The 15,474-nt window shown below is 43.9% G+C and overlaps 1 protein-coding gene across 1 annotated transcript in view; it reads right to left on the bottom strand.

The window, feature by feature from the left end:
* mmp24 (matrix metallopeptidase 24) overlaps window positions 1–15,474 on the bottom strand; it is a 70,512-nt gene that overhangs the window by 53,545 nt on the left and 1,493 nt on the right. The gene's annotated exons all lie outside the window — the stretch shown is intronic.

Raw genomic sequence — 15,474 nt, 5'->3', positions numbered from 1 at the left:
GAACGAGAACCGGGACAGATCGTAATTTCTCAACGGCACTTCAAACCGCAGCCTCATAATCATTAAAGTGTTTGCCTGAAACCTCGACAGATTCACTCTGCAGCCACACACAACAAAGAAAAACTACAAAATGAGACATCTTGGTGGAAGCAAGTCTTCAGATATTTTTGTCTTTATGAACATTTCTTCTGATTGATTCGTTGATTAACTGACTAACAGCTGATATGTGCCCACGCCGGCCCTGCAGGAACACTAAAGCCACTTAAAATGTGCTGTGGGCGCTGATATTTCTTCCTCCTGGTTTGTAACAGCCTGTCTGTTTGCATCTGTGTCCACCTGTCTGCCCGTCCACCTGATTGGCTGCGTCCCTGTCCGTCTCGGAGCCTGATTGGCTGTCTCTCCCCGAAGCCTCAACCTGTGCGTCAGCCTGCCAGTGTGTCTCCTCCGTCTGTCTGCTGCGATAAAAATAGACCTCGTCTCCCCCGGCTAAACTATTTACCGTCGCAGCTTGAGTGCAATGGGTGCAACCCGCCAGGCGCTTCCCCCGTCCGAACACCGTGCACGGCCTGATAAGCGGGCCGTTTAGCATGCTGCATATTTTCTCTAATATTAGTTTGTGAAAAGGACCAGCGTGTTTGACTTGTTCTGATGATCACCAGGAGAAGCCGATGATTATTAATCTGTCATTTTCTTCATACATTTTACTTTGTGCATAGTCTGGCAGAGAGCTCAGATTCATCTCAGTTCTTCCGTCAAATCTTTCCCTGCACTAAACATCCTGAAAAAACTGTCTCTGCAACTCTGAAAGTCTCTGTGTGGTCAACAGCAGACATGCATTATGCCCATATCGTGGTGTAAACCAATCAGAGATAGTCAAGGGCGGAGCCTCTCAGATGGCACTGTCTCCTGTTCGGAGACATGCTTACCTATGCTATCTCATCTGACTGTTTTGTTTGGCTTAATGTGCCTTATGGTCCGAAAAATACGGTAACTTATGGACAGCAATTAAATGAAGGCTGAAAATTTTGGGTGCACCTAACGCTGGTGCAGCCGTGACAAAAGGTTAGTCGAGAGGCCTGTAATATTAGGAGAAAGCTGCTCTTTCTAGTTTGCATTTGTACTCGGTGGTCAGGAATATCACACTGACGCTCATATAGGTTTTCCATATTGAAGCTTTAATCTCTCTGAAGCTATTCACTTAATCTGGACTGTTTTAAAGACTATTGTGTTGTCTGTGTATGAGAAGCTGTAAGTAAAATATATCACACATGTGGTCTCCACAGGCCTCAGAGTCCACTGTGAGAGATCACACACATATTCCACTCTACAGAGTTCACATTCACGGAGCCACAGGACCTGATATTAACCCTAAAACATCTGAAAGGCAGATGTTTTAGCATTTTAGTTCTAAAATGCCCCTAAAAAAATAAATCATTATTTTTTTGATGCTATGGGAAATTTTCCATAATTCCTATTAAGACTTGGAGCTTTCTCATAGAACTGTTTTAAAGTAGTTCCCCATGGTGCCATCACATACCGGCTGGCACCGTGCACTGGTTCAGTATCAGTGATGCACATAATGGAAGGAAGTGAGTCTGTCTGAACTATGGCAGAGAGACGATAGCGTCAGTTTGCACTAAAGCATGAGGTGCAGTGCTTCCCTTTTCACTGTAGCATGAAAATGAAAGCACCAAAATATTCAGGGATGATGTTTGATCAGAAATGTCAGGAAAGGGAAGTGAATCCTTTTGGACTCACCTTCTGCTGTTTTTACAAACACCACGCTCAGTAATATGATTCCACAGCACAATTTATGAGTCAAAACAGAGCGCGGTGCCGTGCGGTGAGTGATTAATGAATGAAATCAGCGCTCGCTGTCCCAGAGAGCTAATGTCTGCTGCTGCAATTTGATATTTGTGCAGAAAATGAAAAGTCGCCATTGTGTCTTGTCAGAAAGGATTCCCTCGGAGAACAAAGATCGGAGTGAAGAGGAAGAATTTGAGATGTTTGGTAATGAAATTTATTCCCATCATTTCTGCACTCTGCCTCTTCAGCCTGCTTAGACGAGCGAGACGCAGCAGGAGACGATCCAGAGACAAATCCCTGATGCGATCAGATTCATCATGTGGTACAAAGTCAGGGCTTTCACCCTGGAAACTGTAAAAACCGACTGAGTCGAGAAACAAACAAGAGGACATCATTTCCACCCGGGATGAGGACGATGCGTCTCCCTCACTAACTGTTCAACCATCAGGAACCAGACTGACTCAAATAATTCACGTTAGTGACATGAAAAAGTCTTCAGATAGAATCAAACTACCTACAATGAGACACAAAATGATGATAGAGAGGCTCCAAACAACAGATTTAAAACTACAAAGACTCAACATGTCAGCACAGAAACCCAAAAACACAACAGGCACCTCACGCGGTAACAAAAAGGCTCAAAATGCCAACAAAGCCTCAACCAGCCACAAAAAACTGCTTTCAGCTACTCTGTTATCCACAGGAAGTCAGCCCGTGTTTGATTTAGCAGATTATTTTTACATCAGTCCCAGTTCTTCATGGAAATGTGTCAACCACTACAGTTTGTAGCAACAACGGAGACGCTCAAACTGCCAACTAAAGGAATCAAAGTGACAAGAAACAAGCTTGAAATGAAACAGGAAACCCCCAAAACATGACCACACTCAAAATCCAACCGTCTCAGAAACAAAGAGACAGCAACGTGATTCAAAGATACGGCAACAAAGACTCAAAAATAACAACAACAGACAAGAGAACAACGAAAGAACAAAGACAAGAAAAACAACAACATCAAAGACTCAAACAGCAACAAACGCTTGAAATAAAAACAGACATCAAAGAAATTCTGAACACCGAAAACTACAACAAAGAAAAATCCAAAATTACAGGAACAAAGACTTAAAATGGCAACGCAGAGACACAGAAACACAACAAAGACACTTAAAACTACAACGAACAACAAAATAACAACAAGAACGACAAAAAACGAAAACAGATTTAAAACAGCAACAATAAAGGATTCAAATAAACAACTGAAATGTAGAAAGATGAGGGCAACGAGGCCGAAGATGATCAAAAAGAAATTCCAAACAGCTTCTCCTAATATTTCGGAAGCTCGGGGGTCGGTCTGATTGTGGCCGTGCACGCAAACATACAAACCTGCTGTTCAAGCATTCATTTTATCAGTACAACAAAGACGCTTCATTTTCCTCCATCGCGAAGCCTCGCCGTCTCCATCTACGCAGCAGCACAACAACAACAGCTCCCTGCCGCCGGGGATGCATTTGTCACAAATGTTCAGCAAAGCTTCCCTCACACACTTTCTCACACTCGCTCGCTGCCTGCTGTGAGTGTTTCTCATCCGTCAGCTGAATATGAGTGCTGTGGCTTGAAGGGGGCACCTGAAGAGATTGTAAAAGCCTGAACGGGGGCTTTATTTTTGGCTTCCTGGCACCAGCTCCAACCGTTGGTGCCAGGAAGCCTCGATGGAAGCTTTGATTTGATGTGACTTGATAGAAAAATAAATAAATATGGAACGAAGCTTTCTCTTGTGTGCAGAGACTTACAGATTACTCACATCCTGTTGTTCTCTATGTTTCAGTGTTTGAAGCTGACAGTATTCACTTATGTTCATCACCAGGTTTGCTCGTTTGTCTGCTTCCTCAGAAAACCAGCACACGCCGTACTCCTGTACCTCTCCCACCCCCTGATGGACCATCAAAAGCCAGATTACAATCAAATTAGCAGAATTAAAGGTATATTTTATATTCTGTGCTTGTTTTCCTCTCCTGACACCTACACTGGCACCTTCATTACAGAAATCCTGGTTCCATTTTCCACTTGATAAAATGCCCGGATTTGTTGAAAACACACAAATCTATCACTCGACTTTGATTAGGGACACACTTCCCTGCAGGACGCGTGTCTCTTTCCAAGCCTCTCTCTAAAACATATTGCAGTAACATTCGGTCAGTTCCAAGCAGCCTCTGGGGCTCAAAAATGGAGCCAACGCTGTGCCGCCAAAAACTGCAGTTCTTCTAATGGCCACTTGAGGCTGGCTGCAGCAGTGAGTCAGACCCAATGTTAAAATGCCTGAAATTTACAGGAGAAATAAACATGTTTTGGTCTTTGTAGCTAATTTCCCCTTCATACAACATCTCAGGTGGCAAAGCGGGATTTCATTCACCCAATTTAAACTTTATTGAGGCTGAAAGATGCTGGCATGACTGCAGAGAGAGGCAGGTGTGCTGACAAAGATGGCTGTAGCTGTTAGCGGTCTGCTAGCTAACTGGAGACTCTGAACTGGACCGTTTGTGCTGTTGGAGCCTTTGTAATTAAATGATCTGACCTATAATGTGGCTGCTGTGCAGTAAATTTTAAAGCACGTCCACAAAGTCTGACCTCCAGTTTTGGCGAAATTCTAGGATTTTAATTATCTGTTGCTTAGAGGTGATTAAAAGGTGTGTGTGTACCTGTGTACTCCACCCTCCAAATACTGTCACTTCAAGCTTCAGAAAACCAGCATGAAAGATCTGCAGGTCAGCTCTGTCTGCAGGACACGCTGACGTCTTTTAGGGAGTCGGGACTGAGGACACTTTACGACACAGCGACGGCCTCTGCAGGCTTCTATGTGGTTGTTTGATGGAGAGGGACAAGACACAGATTAATAGACTAGTAATGAGGGCCAGCTCTGTCCTGGCCAGGCCCCTAGACTCCACAGAGGAGGTTGGTGAGTGGACGATGTCAGCCGAGCTAATGTCCTTTATGGACAACACCTCTCACCCCTGACTGTGGAGGCCTGATGTCTTAACTTTGAGCCGTGAAGCTTCATTCTGTGACGTTTGTTCATCAGATCAGCCTGAAGAAGCTGCTGCTTCATGTTTCAGTAACAGCGTCTGTCCTCACAGGGACGGGCAAACTAAATTCCCCTTCTTCCCACACACCACGAACAGAAATCAGACGACATGAATAAACGGACCTTGAGGCCAAAAATCAAATTAAACTGAAGATGATCATCTTCATGCATTAAACGCGTGAAGAGAAATCCGTGACTGAGCCAAAAGCGCTGTCAGTGGTTTAATCCAACACCCTGCAGGGCAGCTCAGAGAGAACAATGCAAACTGTTGTCGGATCTGTCGATCACTCAGTGACGGACTCGGTGAGCTGAAGAACTTCAGGAGAAAGCGAACTCGAAGGAGAGCGTGAGCACAAGCTTCAGAAATGCTGACTCTGAGCTGTACTGATAGAAAGCAGGACTAACACAGCAGAGGTCAAAGGTTAAACTTCCACGGGGCCAATCCGAGCTTCAGGTGTATGCAGTGGGTTTGCTGGCGAGTGTGCTCAGACTCACAAATGCCAAACTTTCACAAACTGAAAATAACAGCACTTCTTCAGGCACGATGCATTCTGGGAGGTTCCCCCTGTGGGACCTGAGAGGTTTTCTTTCCACTCAGCCGTCTCCCGGCTCAAGCCGGATCGATTTCTTGATAAAGACTTCCATAACTAACATTCATGTGAAAGGTCAAAGTTTTAGATAATCAGATCAGTGCATGCACAAGAATCCCCGTGAGTCTGAAGCTCAGATTCTCACAGTTACTGTGGGGCGGGTCCTACAAAAGGCCACGCCCCACGGTAACTGTGAGGCGTGGATTTATTTGGATGTTCCTGAGCACTGATTGGCAGTTATCATGGCTTCCTGTCCAAACATGGTCATTTTCGGACAAAATGTTCAAAGTGTGACTTTGAAATGAGTCCAGACACAAATGTGCGACATCACGTTAAAAATGAGGAAACAAATTTAGTGCTGAAAACAGGTCAGTGTTAGCAACATTTTTTTTTTGCTTGATTTTGTTGTTTTCTCATATTTGTCCTATTTTTAGTCATGTAAATATTGCCACTTTTTTGCCCTCACAGAAAAACAGGTCTGGTTTTATGTGCCTCTGCGTTTACATGTAAACACACTGTGATCAGCACCATCCACAGTGAGCAGGCTGCAGACGCTGCAGCACAAAAACAAGGGTCATAAATTGTCAGATGTTCCAGAGCCGGCAGCTTTTCACAGGTTTGTGAATGTTCAGGAAATGTTTGTTTACATCTCACAGTAAATAATTACTCCTCCATCACACCGATCGCAGCACACATGGACTCACACGCTGCACTTCAACGTGACGTCTAACTTAGAAAACACTCGTGTTTATGTAATATGAAACCCTTTTGAGGAACGCCCGGGTGGGACTGATGGGCTCACAGCTATGACCTCATGTCTGCGGTTTCATATAACGCTCACACGCCGTCCACGTACACGGCGACACACGTGCCGGACGATCAGAGCGTGCAGGATGTAGCGTAGCTGCTCGCCTTTGTCAGACAGAGAGGAGGGAGACGCAGAGCTGGGAGATGTTAAACAACAGCTTTCCGACATCGCCACCTTCTCCAGTCCAGGGCTGGTGTTGCTCCTCTTCCTGTGCTTCCTGTCTGCCTCTTACTGCTCCTCTGTGCGATCTTGGATCCGCTTCCTTTGAAGGGTAGCTCCTCATGTGGCTTCTCTTTTTTTACATCCTTTGTTCTCCTTTGACTTCACCGGAGTCTTTCTCTGTTTCTCTGAGAGTTTAGTCTGAGCGCGCTCCCTCAGTCTTTGTCTTGTTTCCAATTTATTTGCAGAGTTCGGATCCTTTGCACCACCTTTGGACATCCCGCCTCGCACCCACAGCACCTTCTGTTTACTGCAAGACTTCAGAAAATAAAGTATTTGATTTTGTAACTGTTGTTCTGCCCCCTTTGGTGTCTGGATCATCACCTCATTGCAAAACCAACAAAAGAAAAACACCACAGGAAATACACAGCAGGCTCCAGATACACGGGATATATCTGACTGATCCTAACATCAGCAATCAGGCTAAGTGGTCACATGAAGCTGGTTATCAACTTAATAAATCCACCCGGTGCTTATTAATCTAACTAAGAGACAGAATATAACCAATTACTAAAATGGACAGGTCCACTTAGATAATCAGAAGTGCAATATTAGAAAAGCAGCAACAGACATGATAATAAACACTGTTTGAATGTTCGCGTAAAGTGCTTTGGTCACATAATTACAAATGTATATTCATATGTTTGGACGTACATGGAGTGAGTCTTAGCTGTGCAGCATAAGTCTCTGTGCAGATGTGGCCCTGTAATGTGGCGAACACCAAAAACACAGGGGTAACCCTGGAGGTACCTCTCCCCGCTGCACAGTGAAGACCTCTGCAGCAGCTGCGCAACAACAGCAAAACACACACGAGTACATCTGAGAAACGTTTCATGGAAATGCGGCTGTTCAGATGCATCCGCCTCGATGGATCGACTTCCCTAGAGCTGCGAGCGTGAGCGAAAATCCAGCATCAGTCAGGGTGTGAATCAAAGCTGTGGAAACGGAGGAGACTCGTGAGTCAATGGGAGCAGAAGCTTTACCTCCACAACATCCTCAATAATTTAAAAAGCCCTTCAGGTGCGCAGCTATACCGGTGATGCTCCTGTCAGGCCATCCCGGCCACATCCAACTGTAAGCCGGGACGGGGGAGCCATCAGCAACCATCGGCAGATTTGTCGTTTTGAGGCGTCATTTCTGGTAAAATGTTTGTTGTTGCTTGAAAAGGCCGAGCTCCTCTGAAGATTTACAGATGAGAAAGATATGACGAGAGGAACGGGAACGAAACTTCATTTTTCTTTTGACTGAAGCTTCAAACTTTATAAACGTATTTTTAAGCTGCTGAGCTTTTATTAAGCGTTGTTTACAGATTACATGAATAAGAAACAAGTTCAGCTGTTATGGTAAAAACGCGGCTCTCAAACTTCAAAGCAACTTAAAATATACCAACATAAAAATGTGATTTTGGTGTCTGACAGGCCTCAGGTGTATCCATCTATTCACTGCCTAAAGCTGCTCTCACGAGGATTATTACCTATTTATTTATTGTTGTAGTTATCATGTATATTCTGATGGCATCATTTTATGCTTCTGATGCATGCTGGTGCTCACATGACAATAAAACATGTGATCCCGCTGATGTTTGAGGAACAGGCCATCATAAAAAGTAATCGTTTATCACATGATGAAAGACACAGCGCTGAACTGAGATCAGATTTAATAAAGTATCTGCAGCCATGCATTATTAGATGAAGTGGCTACTGTGTTTATGTGAGAGTGAATTATTTTACACCAGATGTTATAAAGAATTAAAGGTTCGTAGAACTAAAGTGAAACAGGTCCAAAGCAGCTCAGAGGTCATTTGCATGAAAATTTAAATTTAATCCAAGCGCCCGCTTTAAAAAATAAAAACCGATGAAAGACTGAAGCTGCTCATGTCCACTCGATAAAAAGTTAATGCACAACCTGCAGGGAATGGCTGAGAGTGGAAAAGGGTTCAGGGCGGCTGTTCAACAGGGTCCATGGAGCTCACGCTCATTTTAAACGTGCACTCCGCCGAGTCACATGTTCAACTATACAAGCTGCTGTTGTCCTCCTGCCTCGATGAGCAAAGCTGTTCTCGTTCTGCAGCTACCGTCTTTTATGTTTTCCCCAAACAAGGCACTTCTTAAAATGTGTTCCTCGGTCTTCAGATTGTAGATCAGGTCGGTGTGAGGGGCGGATCGCTGGGTTGTGGGGATGAACGGTCGGCTTATCTGGTATTTTTATGCGATTTGATTTTTGCACCTCGGTTGGATCAATCGGATCAAAGCGTACGTTGCTAATCCAGTTTATAACGCAAGATCCAAAACGTCTAACAGCAAAGATGTGACCGCATCACTTCAGCATCGTTTCAGCATGCAGCGAAGGCTCGATGTCAGCAGTGCCGTCTCAGGATTGATGGACAGATGGATGAACAGATTTATCAACAGATCAATGGAGATTTTATGGATGGATGAAGCAGAAGGGAAGAGGAGGTCTGAGTGATGGACAACGGGATGTGGGAAGTACTTCTGCTTTGTTCAAACTGCTGTCAGCTTCCAAACGCTAGTCTTCTGAGCTCTGTTCAGACGCACCATAATCAGATAACAGGCTTACAGCCCTGCGCGTCACGCCTGTGTTTTCGCTTTATTTTTGAAAGTTCACAGTAAAAAATCCTGACAAACAGATCAGTTAGTTTACGATAGCGATGCACATTGCTGAGGTACACCAGGATGATGCGCCCAGCTGCAGGCGCAGAGCGTAATTAAGTTCACATCCTGGTGTGAAATGGTTTCCTCTTCCTGCGCTGCCACACTGATCAAGCGTAATCCTTCGGTGGCGCACCCGGGGAACTCGCGGAGAGGCAAGATGCTCTTACTCGCCGCACGCACGGATTCATTTATAATTAGAACGGCACTCACATTTCTGTCCTGCTCAGCATCTCCAGCGCGCTGCAGGACTCTCATCTAAAGCTGCAGCCTAATGATGCAAGAAAACACAGTGCTGCGGTATTAACAGCCATCTAACAGCCTCTTGACTGCTGTATGTCTTACACAATGGCTTTCCATTAAAGTCCTGCTGGTGTTTTGCTGTTTACGCTTGTGATTACATCACGACACCAGCTTTACTGGATGCTGAAACAATTACTCGATTTAATCAATTAGCCACCTGACTGAGAATTAATCGGCCTCTGTTCTGGGAATCGTGTCTGAAAAGCCTCTGTAATATTGTTACACCCCTTTGTGTGCAACTTGATTTTATAAACCTTCATTTAAAAGTTCATAAAATGCTAAAAAAACAGAATATTAAAAGATCTGAATGTGCAGCATCTTCAATCTCTGAGTTAATACTTTCAATCATAAAGCAGCTGCACAGGTCAGAGGCAACCTGTCGCCACAACATCGTGGTGCGACTCAGACCGACTGCAATCACTCGCTGACACGCTGGAAACGGTTTGCAGTTAATCTGAGTTTGTGCTGATGAACACAACTCATCTCTTTGCACCCGACTGAACGGGTTCCACACAGCTGGGTTCTGCTTAAGGTTCCATATAACTGCTGATTTGTGGTTTTCACTGATTGTCACAGTTAATAATCATATTATCAAACTGACTTAACTGATGGGAGACAGACTGTCTCCACCTGTCTCCTTCGATCTGACTGTGATCACTGACCTTTTCCCCCCATGTGACCGTAGCAGGAGACAAATGATTTTGCAGCATTAAATAAGGGAACAGCTCAGAGCTCCAGATTAGGGGACCGTGCACGGTGTAAAATGACAAGTTAAAATAAAAATATGGAGTAAAAACAGATCAAACTTCACATTTCATGAACATTTACGGAAACACAACGAAGAAGCTGAGATGTCAACAGCACGTCTTGGCATTGGTGCAACTACAATCGTCGCATTACAAACTACAGTTTACTTCCTGGAAGTCGTATTTATGATCCAAGCAATTAATCGAGATCTGAAAATATTTGGAACTTTCAGACGTCGTTGTGCCGCCTCTCTTGCGTCGTGAGACCGATGCGTCTTTGTGGACGTTAGCTCCCGCCCGGGGCCGTTTCCCTGGATGGCAGCCATGTTTACGCGTGCACAATCTGATTAAAACTCAGATTAGAGCTTCAAGGTGATCCGATCCTGACGAGCGTTTTGTGCATCAAAGGTTTCAACAGATTCAATAATTCTGATACGTGCAGAATTGTCCATCTTCCCAGAAATAGTAGAAGTTGTGATTTCCGACTGTCAGGATTTCTCACACTGACACAGACCAGTTTTCTGTCACTCCCACCACGTCTACCACTAAACTAACTGACCTGCACCGTAAGGATAAATTCTCTCCAAACATGAGAAGAAGTGTTTGCACAAATCCAATTAATGATTGACGCAACCACCTGGAAATGTTGAAAATCTTCTGACTGGCTTGTTTACATAAAGCATTTTTATTCCCATCAGACCTTTGATCCGGTTACGCGCGTCCATGTAAACATGGCTAATGTGTCAAGACACTGCTGCTGATGTATACCTGGAAAGCTTTGGCAAAAGGCATTTATGTGTGAACACGCTGTGATCCTGCTGAAGAGAACATTAAGAAGCTCTGCCAGTCAATCAGTCCTTCCTCTGCCAGTGACACATCAGGCTGTGCACAGAAGGAGCAGCACATCAGGCAGTCGTGCATATTATGAATTTATATCATGGCTGTTTGAAAAGCACGTAAATTATTAAACAGGGCAGGTTGATTGAGTTCAGCTGAGCCAACCATCCACCGCATCTCTGCTTCCAAGTCCTTTAAACGGCTCCTCAAATGTAGTTTGTCCTCGGCTTGCTGCACCCCGACAGAACAATACCCTCATCAAATGCACAGTGACAACTCCTCTTATTTACAGCTGCAGCTCGCACCGAGCGAGTGGCAAAGTGTGGGTGAGGAAGACAATGGCTGAGGAGGGAGATGGGCGGGAGAGAGGAAGACGGAGGCAACACTGTGGATCGGGAAACTCTGAAGAATAACGTCGGCACTTCACTCCAGCGATGGCAAATCGGGACAAAGCTTATCGATAACAGGTGCGAATTCACACCCGCCCACACAGGGCTCGGGTAAGTACAGCACAGCAGGCTCGTTTAGCCCATTTCTCAGGTGTAATGTGGTGTTTATAAGCCTCCAGGGACGGCGCTCCCCCCCAGCGCTCCTCTCCTCCAGGGAGGGAAGAGAAAAACAAAAACCAGCCTAGAGAGGTTTGGAAACGTGCTTTCCCCGTCATAACAACAAACCGCTGCCATCACGATAACTAGGCCTGGACGTTCTCCTCATCGTCATCTTCACATTATTTCTGCCACGTCACCACCCCTGCTGTCATTATCCACATCCACAGCGTTATAATCCCAGCAAAGATACTTTGAATCAAAGGGGCATGGATGTTACGCTGCACCGCTCAGTGTCTTCAGCACCCAGAAACATCTTTTGTTGAACAGTGACTCAGCTGATTGGCTGCTAACCTGACATTGGTTAACACTGGGTTAATCATCTGTTTATGAAGCAGCAGCAGCAGCGCCGGCCCACACAACAGTTGTTTGTAGTCGCAAATCCTTGGATTGAAACACATTTGTAGGTTTGCAGGCTGCAGAAATTTGACCAATTGTGTAAACAGGCGAACAGACAAAGGAGCGCGGACGAGCGAGTCAGCCTCCGCTCCCCCTCTTTCTCTGCCTGTCTGCACAGAGAAGCATCTGTGTTTTCACTCCTGAGCGGCGGCGTGCCCACCGCTGCAGGGCTGCGTGTTTGTGTCACCGCCGCAGCCTGAAGGTCGCTGCTCGGCCACGAGGCGCCGGAGGGTTCGGAGTGACGGCTGAGTGTCGAGAGATCGATAACTTTCTTTTTCTTTGAATCGCGAAAGCAGGGCATCGTATCAACCACAGTCACCCAGCCTCAAACCCAGAGGTCTTCATGTTTTTGCGTGCCAACGAGGACATCTGAAGCCTGGCTATGAGTCACTGTAATCACTGCAGCGCTGATTTGAAATGAACAGTTTGTCCGTGACGTCCGTTTTGTTGTGAGCACGAACAAAGGACAATTAAAGTTGAGGAATTACCTCATGCAGTGCAACATTAACAGGTGACATATTAATAATCTCATGTGGAGAAACAATGAATTTAATTTGAGTAACTGACAGTGTGCAATACTTAAAATAGGCTGAATTCATTCATTCATTTATTCACGATCTGCCACTTCATCATTATTAACAGGTAAATTAAGAAAATGAACTATAAGTGTCACTGCATGCGCTAATTAGTCATCAGAATGAACTAACTGTAAATATGATACTAGTTCAATGAGTGCCTCTGTGGTGGTTTTCACATCTGCATTTATTCAGTTATTTGCATTTTTAAAAGCTTTTTTCAAGAAGAACCGTTAAATAAAAACCCAATTCCGTGTTTTTACCATTTAAGGTAGAATGTCATTAAGAGCTTTAACCTCCTAGGACCTGGCGTCCACACATTTTGGGTTATTTAGACCAAAATACTCAATTTTGCTCTAGAAGGGCCTGATATCCACCTACGAGGACATTATGCTGCTACTGTTCTATCAAAATCTTAAACGAATATCCTCATATGTGGCTCTGATTTTTCTTAAAAACAAAAATAAGGTAAAAATAAAATCTGGTAATTCTTTGTTTTTACATTCATCGGGTCCCAATCAGCCCAAATATCAAAGAGAAATTAAAAATGAATGCAGTGGAAGAGTTCGGGTCTTAGGAGGTTAATGTCTCTATAATGAAGAAAAAGTTCATCCGTGCAAAACAATCCATTTAAAAACTTTATTTATTTAATTCATCTATTAATTGCTCTCTTTGAAGTCATCAATATGCAACATTTCATGGTTAGAAATGAGCAAAACGAAGCTTTCTAGTGTTTTGTTTTCACATCAGTGATGTCACAGGATTTCTCCTGCATAGAGAAGTATATTTAAGGCTGGAGTAGCTAAATGTCATTCATTTATTTAAAGGCATCAGTATTTATTTGAAGGCAGTCACTTTAAGTTGCAAAGACAAAATAAATGTGCCTGTGTAGTTCAGGGTGAGACCAAATGTTTTTAATATGGAGAACTTGGAAATTGTGATTCAGCGTAAACTTGCAATTTCTTTATTACATTCTGCACCAGTGTTCGGGGGGTTTGCTGACAGAAGTGTGCAGAATAACCCTCTGCATCGTTTGCTTCTCTTTCACCCTGAGAGGGCGTTTGATGAGAATGAAATTAAAGTAAAGCCCTTTTGTTTTAGAATTAGCTTTAATTTTAACATTGTGTGTTCACTAATCAAATATAAGCTTCGCTTTTCTTTGCGGGATTAGAAATATCAGGAAACGCATCGTTTTCATCAAACGAGCTAATACAGACTCACGGCACAGCCTTCCTCCCAAACCTCCAAGTACAGAGACTGCAAACCTCATTACATCCCAGCAGGAGAACTCACAATTTCAAACTTTCACATGATGAGCAGCAGCATGTGAAGCAGACACATGAATAAACGGCACCTGTGACGTGATCAAAAGCTTCCCAGAAAAACATGAAGGCCTGCACAGATGTGACCTCTGCAGCCTCAGCTGTCACACAAAGACTTCAGCATGCTCAGGCAGAAACACACACGCACACAACATCAGCAATCAAACAACTTCCACAATCCATGTGACGGCTGGAGCTTCAAGACCGAAGCTGTTAGGAGTCACCCGGTTCCACGTCCGCTGCCTCCCCACGTCTTCCCTGCAGGGGTTTCAGTAGTTTGAGCTTCAGTGGTTTTCTCAGCCCCGACCGCGTCCTCCAACTAAACACTCATATCTGACAGTTGTTTCTAAAATAACCCTGTAATCCTGAAAGTACCAGTTTAGAGTTCAGGGCACATACGTGCACTTATTTACACCGCTGCTAGAAGTCGTTTAAACCTGAAACTTAACGGCATGTTGCAATAAGCTGCTGCACAAACATGTTGTTTGTTAAGCCTCAAAATGTAAAAAAAAACCCCAAAACTTAGCAAACAATATAAACAATGTATCGATTTAAACAGTAAGAAACAAATGACGTGATGAACTGCCAAAAACTGCAGTTCCTCCAACGTCCAGCAGAGGCTGCAATAAATAGGCTCAAATAAACTTGTTTACAGCCTGATATATATAAATAAATAAATACTTTCAGAACAACTGTGGAGGACCTGAAAATGTTTTTATAAATAACATCTGTTGTTTTTCATCTGCTTAGATTGAATGAAGGTTTAAACTTTGCATTATTAGAGGCGTGGCCTCTCTGATTGACAGCCTATGGATGCAGCTTGCTAACTAAGCTAGCTAGTATTGATAATTTAGTAATTGACTACTGCGAAACACATGTGGCCACTTGTGGCTCCAAGAAAACTAACATGGCGAAGTCAGAAAGCCACAGTCGAGGCCTAAAAATGCTGTGGCTGCTTCCATCTTTTACATACAGTCTGTGTTTGGTACATATTCAGCACCAGCAGAATCACATTGAACATTTAATGTTGACCAAAGGCAGCTGAAACTTAAGGCAAACAGCAGTGACTTTAAAAAGTGATAAAAAGTCGTTGATGTTTATTTTTTCCATGAAAAAACAATGAAAAAGACCAGATTCCATTTTATTGCATGAAGTCACTAACATTTAAGATTTAGAGGGTTTTTAAGTTTTCAGCGAGATGTTAGGGGACATCACCCTGAGCGGAACATTTGTGGAAAGGCATTCAAATGAAACTGAACAACTATTCTGAGAGTACTGATAATGTTTTTGCAGCATGTGTTGAGTAAACGCAGCTGAAACAAACAGCGTCCTGAGTAACTCGTATTCATTTTTGTTATTTTTATTTCTTTATAAGAAAAGGTTGGAAAATAAAAAGAGACAAATATCTGCAGAGCTCCGCGGGTCAGAGGAGACGTGTGTTTCTGTTCATCGCACATCAGCGTCATTAGAATATTTCGGGTTTGTGGAGCCTTAAACAAAGACTTCACCTTCAGCTCTG

This window comes from Pundamilia nyererei, unplaced genomic scaffold (assembly GCF_000239375.1).
Source record: "Pundamilia nyererei isolate P.nyererei 1_Seehausen unplaced genomic scaffold, PunNye1.0 scaffold00105, whole genome shotgun sequence".
NCBI classification, from domain to species: domain Eukaryota; kingdom Metazoa; phylum Chordata; class Actinopteri; order Cichliformes; family Cichlidae; genus Pundamilia; species Pundamilia nyererei.
This window is presented reverse-complemented; position numbering and strand designations above follow the sequence as displayed.